A 10356-nucleotide genomic window follows, 5' to 3' on the forward strand; every position below is an offset into this window, starting at 1 on the left:
CCCCCTCCCCTCCCCGAAGCAATAATTTTTTTGCCATATATGGGGGCTATGGTGGTGCTGCTGCCATAGGGGGCATCCGTTAGCTCAGAAGACCCCCCCCTAGCAGCCAGAGCCTGGTCTCGGGAGGGGCACTTCCAGATTATTTTCTGTCCGCCGCCACAAAACAAGGGTGCTTATAGAACAGACTACACAGTGTAGCGGTATACTGTATATTGTGCGGCACAGTGTAGCGGTATACTGTATATTGTGTGGCACAGTGTAGCGGTATACTGTATATTGTGGGGCACAGTGTAGCGGTATACTGTATATTGTGTGGCACAGTGTAGCAGTATACTGTACATTGTGTGGCACAGTGTAGCGGTATATTGTGTGGCACAGTGTAGAGGTATACTGTATATTGTGGGGCACAGTGTAGCGGTATACTGTATATTGTGGGGCACAGTGTAGCTGTATACTGTATATTGTGGGGCACAGTGTAGCGGTATATTGTACATTGTGGGGCACAGTGTAGCGGTGTACTGTACATTGTGGGGCACAGTGTAGAGGTATACTGTATATTGTGGGGCACAGTGTAGCGGTATACTGTACATTGTGGGGCACAGTGTAGAGGTATACTGTATATTGTGTGGCACAGTGTAGAGGTATACTGTACATTGTGTTGCACAGTGTAGCGGTATACTGTATAATGTGTGGCACAGTGTAGAGGTATACTGTATATTGTGGGGCACAGTGTAGCGGTATATTGTGGGGCACAGTGTAGCTGTATACTGTACATTGGGCACAGTGCAGCGGTATACTGTACATTGTGGGGCACAGTGTAGCGGTATACTGTACATTGTGGGGCACAGTGTAGCGGTATACTGTACATTGTGAGGCACAGTGTAGCGGTATATTGTGGGGCACAGTGTAGCGGTATACTGTATATTGTGGGGCACAGTGTAGAGGTATACTGTACATTGTGGGGCACAGTGTAGAGGTATACTGTATATTGTGGGGCACAGTGTAGAGGTATATTGTGGGGCACAGTGTAGCGGTATACTGTATATTGTGGGGCACAGTGTAGAGGTATATTGTGGGGCACAGTGTAGCGGTATATTGTGGGGCACAGTGTAGCGGTATACTGTACATTGTGGGGCACAGTGTAGCGGTATATTGTGGGGCAGAGTGTAGCGGTATATTGTGGGGCACAGTGTAGCGGTATACTGTACATTGTGGGGCACAGTGTAGCGGTATACTGTATATTGTGGGGCACAGTGTAGGTTATGTGTGTAAAACAAACATATTTCAGATGAAAACTTACAGTTGCTTGACCCTTGGGGATCTCGGACGCCACTTTAACACTTTGGCCGGGGGCTCGGCGGAGCTGATGTTGTGTTTTATCCTAATGAGAAAGATTTCATAATAAGGATTTGGAGAAGGGGCAGAGGAATAGCAGGGCAGGGAGAGGCTGGTGCTGCTACTAGGGGGTCATACCATGGGGGAGTAATAAAGCCCACCATAATGTCCCCTCCAGTAGAAATAATTCTCCTTATAATGTGACAGTGCAAAAATACCCCCTTGTAATGCCCCCAGTTGAGCTAATGTCCCCATAGTGCCCCCATAATGTGTCAGTATAAAATACCCCTATATAGTGCCCCCAGTAAATTCCCCCATAGTGCTCCTCTCCCCCCTTCCTGCTAGTGCCCCCCATAATGTACCAGTATAAAATGCCCCATATATAGTGCCCCAGTAGATGCACACAGTGTCCGGCCTCTGATAGGCTGCCGGCCTAGTGTCCCCCATAATGCCCCCCAATAATGTGCCAGTAAGTGTCCCCATAGATGCCCCCCCATCATGTGCCAGTATTAAGTGCCTCTCTCCCCCCCCCACATGTCCCAGTATCATAGTGCCATCCCCCACCCCAATGTGCCAGTATCAAGTGCCTCTCTCCTTCCCCCCCATGTGCCAGTATCATAGTGCCATGCCATCTCCCCCTCCAAAAAAGTGCCAGTATCAAGTGCCTCTCTCCCCCCCATGTGCCAGTATCAAGTGCCTCTCTCCTTCCCCCCATGTGCCAGTATCATAGTGCCAAACCCCCCCATGTGCCAGTATCAAGTGCCTCTCTCTTCCCCCCCATGTCCCAGTATCATAGTGCCAAACCCCCCCATGTGCCAGTATCAAGTGCCTCTCTCTTCCCCCCCATGTGCCAGTATCAGGTGCCAACCCCCCCCCCCCATGTGCCGGTATCAGGTGCCAACCCCCCTCCCCCCTATGTGCCAGTATCAGGTGCCAACCCCCCTCCCCCATGTGCCAGTATCAGGTGCCAACCCCCCTCCCCCATGTGCCAGTATCAAGTGCCTCCCGCTCCCCCCATGGCAGTAACAGTCGGGTATTAAAAAAACAAAAAAAAAACACTTATACTTACCTCCATGTCAGCGATGCAGCCTCTTCCTGTGTCCCGCCCTGTATGTCCATATATGGAGTCAGTGCTCGTGTATTCTAATTTAGCCTGTATTTCAGAAAAGTTTCTGCTGGGATTCGAACCCACGACCTTCTGTATCAGAGGCAAAGCACTTGTAGCAGAGCTGGGTGTGCTGGGGCAGCTATCATATATAGAGATATAGCAGAGCTGAGTGTGCTGGGACAGCTGTCATAGTCCCCCCCCCCCCCCCCCCCCAAAAGTGCCAGTATCAAGTCCCTCTCTCCTTCCCCCCCCCAAAAAAGGTGCTATATCTCTACTATATCTCTATATATGACAGCTGCCCCAGGAAACCCAGCTACTTCTATATATCTCTAAGTATTGCTATACAGTAGATAGATATATAGAGATATAGCAGAGCTGAGTGTGCTGGGGCAGCTGTCATGTGTATAGATGTAGCAGAGCTGGGTGTGTTTGGGCAGCTGTCATGTATATAGATGTAGCAGAGCTGGGTTTGCTGGGGCAGCTGTCATATATAGAGATATAGTAGAGCTGAGTGTGCTGGGACAGCTGTCATATAGAGATATAGCAGTGCTGGGTGTGTTGGGGCAGCTGTCATGTGTATAGATGTACACTTAGCCAGCTATAACAGTAGAAGTCTCATATTTTTTCAGTCAGTAGCAAGGCAGATCTTATGGCTGTGTGGTTAAGTGCTTTGCCTCTGATACAGAAGGTCGTGGGTTTGAATCCCAGCAGAAACTTTTCTGAAATACAGGCTAAATTAGAATACACAAGCACTGACTCCATATATGGACATACAGGGCGGGACACAGGAAGAGGCTGCATCGCATCGCTGACAGAAGGTCGTGGGTTCGAATCCCGGACACATCTTTCCCTCTCCTGAGGACGGCAATACAAATGACTCGTAAATGCCGGCCCTGCTGGTGTCACCCCATCAATGGTGTCACCCGGTGCGGTCCGCAACGCCACTAAGTTTTTCTACGTGTTTTACATAGCCGGTCACCATGTGTTGCGTGTGGATTTACCACAGAGGGGTGAAATCTGAGGTGTATATTTTCAGCATAGGGGGCTGACCAACATTCGAGAGGTTTTTGGCAACCCTAATGCACAGAAAGGATGATTTTGGCCGCCACATGAATGATACTTTTGCTTGTTAAACATTTGCTTGTCCATCGGGTGATCAGTGGCACCTTTAGGATACCTGCACAAGAGTGCGAGTGAACGCACATAAGATCCGCACGGATTTATGTGCGTTTCTGCAGCATATCCGCACCAAAATCCGCAATGTCTAACTAACAGCATTGTTTGGTGCAGATTTGATGTGGTGTTGCCGCAGATCTCCCCATAAAACCGCAAATATAATTGGCACTCTGTAAAATTGGAAATCCGCACGGCAGATCAATTTCCGCACTGAAAAAAAATCCGTAAAGTGTACATGAGATTTGCTGGTGCTGTACTACGCTGCGGTTTTTCCACACTGGAATCCCGCTGAAAAGCTGCATGTATTCCGCAACCTGTGCAGGTGGCCTTAGGGTGGCTGCACACGTGCAGGCTGTGGAGAAATTCCAGGTAAATTTCCGGGCGGATTTCTGTTACTCACCACAAATCTAACTTTTGCATTGAAAAGGGTGAAATCCGCACAAAGAATCGACAGGCTGCAGATTTCAAAATTTGCGCGACAGATCTGTTTCAGCACGGAATGAAAAAGCAAAGTGTCCATGAGATTTGTCTGATCTTATACACTTTGCTGGTACTGTATTTACGCTGCGGTTTTCCCGCATGAGAATATGCTCTGAAAAAAACGTGCTTAATCCACATCATGTGCAGGTAGCCTTACACAGGACAATATTCAAGGACCAGCATTCATACGATCATTTGTTCCCCATAAGTGGCTTGTGTAAAAAGAACACCTCCGTCAGAAAGGGATATTTAAAAAAATATATATAAAATTCAGTATTCACAAAAAACATTTTTTTTCATTCATGTACTTTTACATATAAAATATCGTCCTCCTGTAGCAGTGAGCACAAGGAGATAAAACTCCTGTATAGATAGGCAATACATTGTGAGTTTACTGCTGCTGTGAGGGAAAGATGTTAACTGCTAGTATAATAGTAGATTAGTAGAATTGGGATAACATTGTTCAGTCGCAATTCAGTCGTGCTCGACTCTTTGCGACCCCATGGACCACAGCACGCCAGGTCCACTGTCTCTCGAAGCTTGTCTAAGCTCAGGTTTGTTGCTTCCATGATACTGTCCAGCCATCTCATTCTCTGCCGTCGCCTTCTCCTTTTGCCTTCGATCTTTCCCAGCATCAGGGTCTTCTCCAATGACTCCTGCCTTCTCTAAGTATTTCAGCTTCAGTATTGCTCCTTCCAATGAACCATCAGGGTTAATTTCTTCAAGGATTGATTGATTGGATCTTCTTGCAGTCCATGGAACTCTCAGAAGTCTTCTCCAGCACCACAGTTCGAAGGCGTCGATTCTTCTACGCTCAGCCTTCCTTACGGTCCAGCTCTCACAACCATACATTACTGCAGGAAAAACCATGGCTTTGACCATACGAACTTTTGTTGGCAAGGTGACATCTCTTGCTCTTAATTACACTGTCCAAGTTTGTGTCATTGCTTTCCTTCCAAGAAGCAAACGTCTTTTAATGTCATGGCTGTAGTCACCATCTGCAGTGATCTTTGAGCCCAAGAAAACAAAATCTAATACTGCTTCCATTTCTTCCCCCTCTATTCGCCAGGAGGGGATGGGTCCTGATGCCATGATCTTATTTTTTTTTTATGTTGAGACTTGGGCCAACTTTTGCACTCTCCTCTTTCACCTTCATCAAGAGGCTCCTTAATTCTTCTTCGCTTTCTGCCATAAGAGTCGCATCATCTGCATATCTGAGGTTATTGATATTTCTTCCAGCAATTCTAATTCCAGCTTGTTCTTTATCCAGTCCAGCATTTCGCATCATATATTCTGCATATAAGTTAAATAAATAGGGTGATAATATACAGCCTTGTCGTACTCCTTTTCCGATATTGAACCAATCAGTTGTTCCATGTACAGTTCTCACAGTTGCTTCTTGACCTGCATACAAGTTCCTCAGGAGACATGTTCGGTGATCCGGTACTCCCATCTCTGTAAGAACTTGCCATAATTTATTGTGATCCACACAATTAAAGGCTTTGGTGTAGTCAACGAAGCAGAAGTTGTTCTGGAACTCTCTTGCTTTCTCCATAATTCAGCGAAGGTTGGCAATTTGATCTCTGGTTCCCCTGCCGCTTCGAAAACCAGCTTGTTCTTCTGGTAGTTATCGGTTGACATATTGCCGAAGCCTAGCTTTCAGAGTCTTTAGCATAACCTTGCTAGCATGTGAGATGAGGGCAATTGTTCGGTAGTTTGAGCATTCTTTGGCATTGCCCTTCTTTGGGATTGGGATGTGAATTGACCTTTTCCAGTCCTGTGGCCATTGGTGTGTTTTCCAGATTCTTGAGTGCAGCACTTTAAGAGTTTTATCCTAATGCATTCTGAATGGAGAGCATGTTGTTCAGAATGTCTTCACTTCAGTCCCTCCTACGTTTTTTGGATGGAGGAAATACCGCAGCATGCTTCAGTTTTCTCTCCGGCCAAAAATATTGATCACTTGCCGGCATTCATTTACATTAAAGTGTATTAGTGCCGGATCCGGCATTAAGTGTTCCGGACAAACGGATCCGTCTTTCCGGTTTGTGCATGCAAAAAAATAAATACCGGATCCGTTTTTCTGGAGGGATTCTTTCTCCATATTCCTGCTCTCTCATTATATATGTGATTTTATAGATGTATGTCTAATATTAAAGGGTCAATAAAGATGTTGTTTATTATTTTGTGTGGTGTAAGATTTTTATAGGGTTTCATGCTATGGCTCCACGCATATTGATGTACTGATGTTTATATTGGTGTTGATAATGCTTTCTAAAGCCCACTTAACTTCACTCTCTAGAACAGGGATGATCAACCTGCGGCCCTCCAGCTTTTCCAAAACTACAACTCCCAGAATCCCTGGACATCCTACAGCTACTAGGGCATGCTGGGAGTTGTAGTTTTGCAACAGCTGGAGGGCCGCAGGTTGAGCATCCCTGCTCTAGAATGTCTGGCTCTTGGTCAATGCTCATGCTATCAGGCTTATCAGTGACATTAAGATCTTTTTTGTGCAGTTCTTCTTCTGTATATTCTTGCCATCTTTTCTTAATCTCTTCCACTTCTGTTAGGTCCCTACCATTTTTGTCATTTATTATGCCCATTTTATTTGGGATAACATTATGGCAGCTCTATCGTTCTCTTGAGAGGCCTAGATAAAGATGTCCACAGAAGAGCACTGATTAGTGTAATGTGTGAGGCTCTAATTGAGTCATTACAGGGGGGGGGGGGGCTCTTTCTGGCCACTGGCATGGTCTGACTGAGAGAGTTAAGCAAGACTGTCTGCCGTGCAAACAGAGGAAGTTAGAACAGGACAGAAAGTAGTTTCCTCCAAACAAAGAGGAAGTTTGAACAGGACAGAAAGTAGTTTCCTCCAAACAAAAAGGAAGTTAGAACAGAACAGGAAATAGAATACATGGAGTGACTCCCAAAAAAAGGAAATAAAAAAAAAATCCACCTGTTTTTGTAAAAATAAATAAAAATACATAGAATATTCACATATGGCCTGTTAGGTCTCTTTCACATATGTGTCGCCCATATTCCACGGACACTGTTAGGCTGAAAATCAATTTCCAGAGCATCTCTCCTTGCAATGAAACACGGATGGCATCAGTGTTGTGTCTGTGGTTTTCACGGACCCATAGACTATAATGTGCCCGAGGGATCTGTAATCACGGAGACAAATTGCACGTGCTTCCGTGGTGTCCCAGTCCATGGAAAACCTCTGGTGTGTGAATACACACATTAAAGCAAATAGTAACATAGTATATAAGGCCGAAAAAAGACATTTGTCCATCCAGTTCGGCCTGTTATCCTGCAAGTTGGGGGAGATTTATCAAACTGGTGTAAAGTACAGTCGTGACCAAAAGTTTTGAGAATGACATAAATATTGGAAAAGTTGCTGCTTAAGTTTTTACAATAGCAATTTGCATATACTCCAGAATGTTATGAAGAGTGATCAGATGAATTGCATAGTCCTTCTTTGCCATGAAAATTAACTTAATCCCCAAAAAAACTTTCCACTGCATTTCATTGCTGTCATTAAAGGACCCGCTGAGATCATTTCAGTAATCGCCTTGTTAACTCAGGTGAGAATGTTGACGAGCACAAGGCTGGAGATCATTATGTCAGGCTGACTGGGTTAAAATGGCAGACTTGACATGTTAAAAGGAGGGTGATGCTTGAAATCATTGTTCTTCCATTGTTAACCATGGTGACCTGCAAAGAAACGCGTGCAGCCATCATTGCGTTGCATAAAAATGGCTTCACAGGCAAGGATATTGTGGCTACTAAGATTGCACCTCAATCAACAATTTATAGGATCATCAAGAACTTCAAGGAAAGAGGTTCAATTCTTGTTAAGAAGGCTTCAGGGCGTCAAAGAAAGTCCAGCAAGCGCCAGGATCGTCTCCTAAAGAGGATTCGGCTGCGGGATCGGAGTGCCACCAGTGCAGAGCTTGCTCAGGAATGGCAGCAGGCAGGTGTGAGCGCATCTGCACGCACAGTGAGGCCAAGACTTTTGGAAGATGGCCTGGTGTCAAGAAGGGCAGCAAAGAAGCCACTTCTCTCCCAAAAAAAACATCAGGGACAGATTGATCTTCTGCAGAAAGTTTGGTGAATGGACTGCTGAGGACTGGGGCAAAGTCATATTCTCTGATGAAGCCTCTTTCCGATTGTTTTGGGCATCTGGAAAAAGGCTTGTCCGGAGAAGAAAAGGTGAGCGCTACCATCAGTCCTGTGTCATGCCAACAGTAAAGCATCCTGAGACCATTCATGTGTGGGGTTGCTTCTCATCCAAGGGAGTGGGCTCACTCACAATTTTGCCCAAAATCACAGCCATGAATAAAGAATGGTACCAAAACACCCTCCAACAGCAACTTCTTCCAACAATCCAACAACAGTTTGGTGAAGAACAATGCATTTTCCAGCACGATGGAGCACCATGCCATAAGGCAAAAGTGATAACTAAGTGGCTCGGGGACCAAAACGTTGACATTTTGGGTCCATGGCCTGGAAACTCCCCAGATCTTAATCCCATTGAGAACTTGTGGTCAATCCTCAAGAGGCGGGTGGACAAACAAAAACCCACTAATTCTGACAAACTCCAAGAAGTGATTATGAAAGAATGGGTTGCTATCGGTCAGGAATTGGCCCGGAAGTTGATTGAGAGCATGCCCAGTCGGATTGCAGAGGTCCTGAAAAAGAAGGGCCAACACTGCAAATACTGACTCTTTGCATAAATGTCATGTAATTGTCGATAAAAGCCTTTGAAACGTATGAAGTGCGTGTAATTATATTTCACTACATCACAGAAACAACTGAAACAAAGATCTAAAAGCAGTTTAGCAGCAAACTTTGTGAAAACTAATATTTGTGTCATTCTCAAAACTTTTGGCCACGACTGTAGAACTGGCTTAGCTGCCCATAGAACCAGATTCCACCTTTCATTTTTCACAGCTCCTTTGGAAAATGAAAGGTGGAATCTGATTGGTTGCTAGGGGCAACTAAGCCAGTTCTACTTTACACCAGTTTGATAAATCTCCCCCATTGTGTACATGAGCGGTCTGGGAAGTCCACAGACCTGTGATTCACTAACGTGTGAAAGAAGCCAGAATTTTGATGGTAGTGCCCCTTTAAGATAATAAGGCAGTTATGCCCTATGTCATTTCAGAACAGAACATCCTTGGAATGTACTAAACATAGACACATAGAGCCCTGGCTAAATGGCGGTATTACACACCTCAATGATCGCCCTAGATTGCTGATCTCACCAGTATCGCCATTACTTTTTGATGGGGGATATCTGCAGCCAGCTCCATTCACAGAATAAGCTCTGTGGCCCATTCATTTGCAGGATCAGCGGGAAATGAGGTCGGACCCCTACAATTAAATTGGGGGTGTCATTATAGGCGTTGGATTTAACCCCTTTAATTAACTACAGCCCCTATGCAGACCTATGCGTCTCCATGGTGACAGACTGCGTAGTCAGATCCTGCAGTCTTCCACTAAATTCTGCCAAGTTGGATTTATATTTTATTACTGGAGACATAGAAAATTGGTTTAAAAGTTGGACATAGTATTTTCACTAGAGCAGGGCCGGGCCGACACAGAGGCTGGGGAGGCTTCAGCCTCAGGGCGCAGGCAGGCCACTGACCACGTCGCTGTGGCTGCCGGCCGCGCTGGAGGACGGAGGGAGTAGTGAGCACTTGGCACTGACTTACGTGCTCCCTCCCCGCTCCGCCTTCTGGCTCGGCTGCTCTGATCTCTGACACGCTGTACGCAGTTGGGCAGCTCAGCCTCTGTTGGTGGTGGACCTTGTCCCAGCCCTGGACTAGAGTATATATAGTATGTTTAAGGGCTGTCTATCACAGACAATCCCGCTAATACGAGAGCTACTCTGGCGACCACCCATCCAAACAGCTGTTTTTGTCATCATTTTCCCTGTTAGGGTACTTGGGGGGGTTTGTAGAACTATATAACATGGAACCATGAACCCAGACTTGTTATTGTACTCAATGTCAAGTTTGTAAATCTACACACAGTGAGCTCCCCCTAGTGGAGGTGGCAGGAAACCAAAATTCTACCATTTAAAGCGGTTGTCCAAAATTTTTATATTGATGGCCTACCTTTTAGGAAAGGTTTTTAATATCTGATTGGTGAGGCTTTGACTTCAGGCGCACCTGCCGAACAACTGTTTAAAAAAGTGCACTCCAGTGAGTGCTGCGGCCTCTTCCTAGGCCAGTGATGTCACGTTCATCGGT

The sequence above is a fragment of the Bufo bufo genome, chromosome 10 (assembly GCF_905171765.1).
Source record: "Bufo bufo chromosome 10, aBufBuf1.1, whole genome shotgun sequence".
NCBI classification, from domain to species: domain Eukaryota; kingdom Metazoa; phylum Chordata; class Amphibia; order Anura; family Bufonidae; genus Bufo; species Bufo bufo.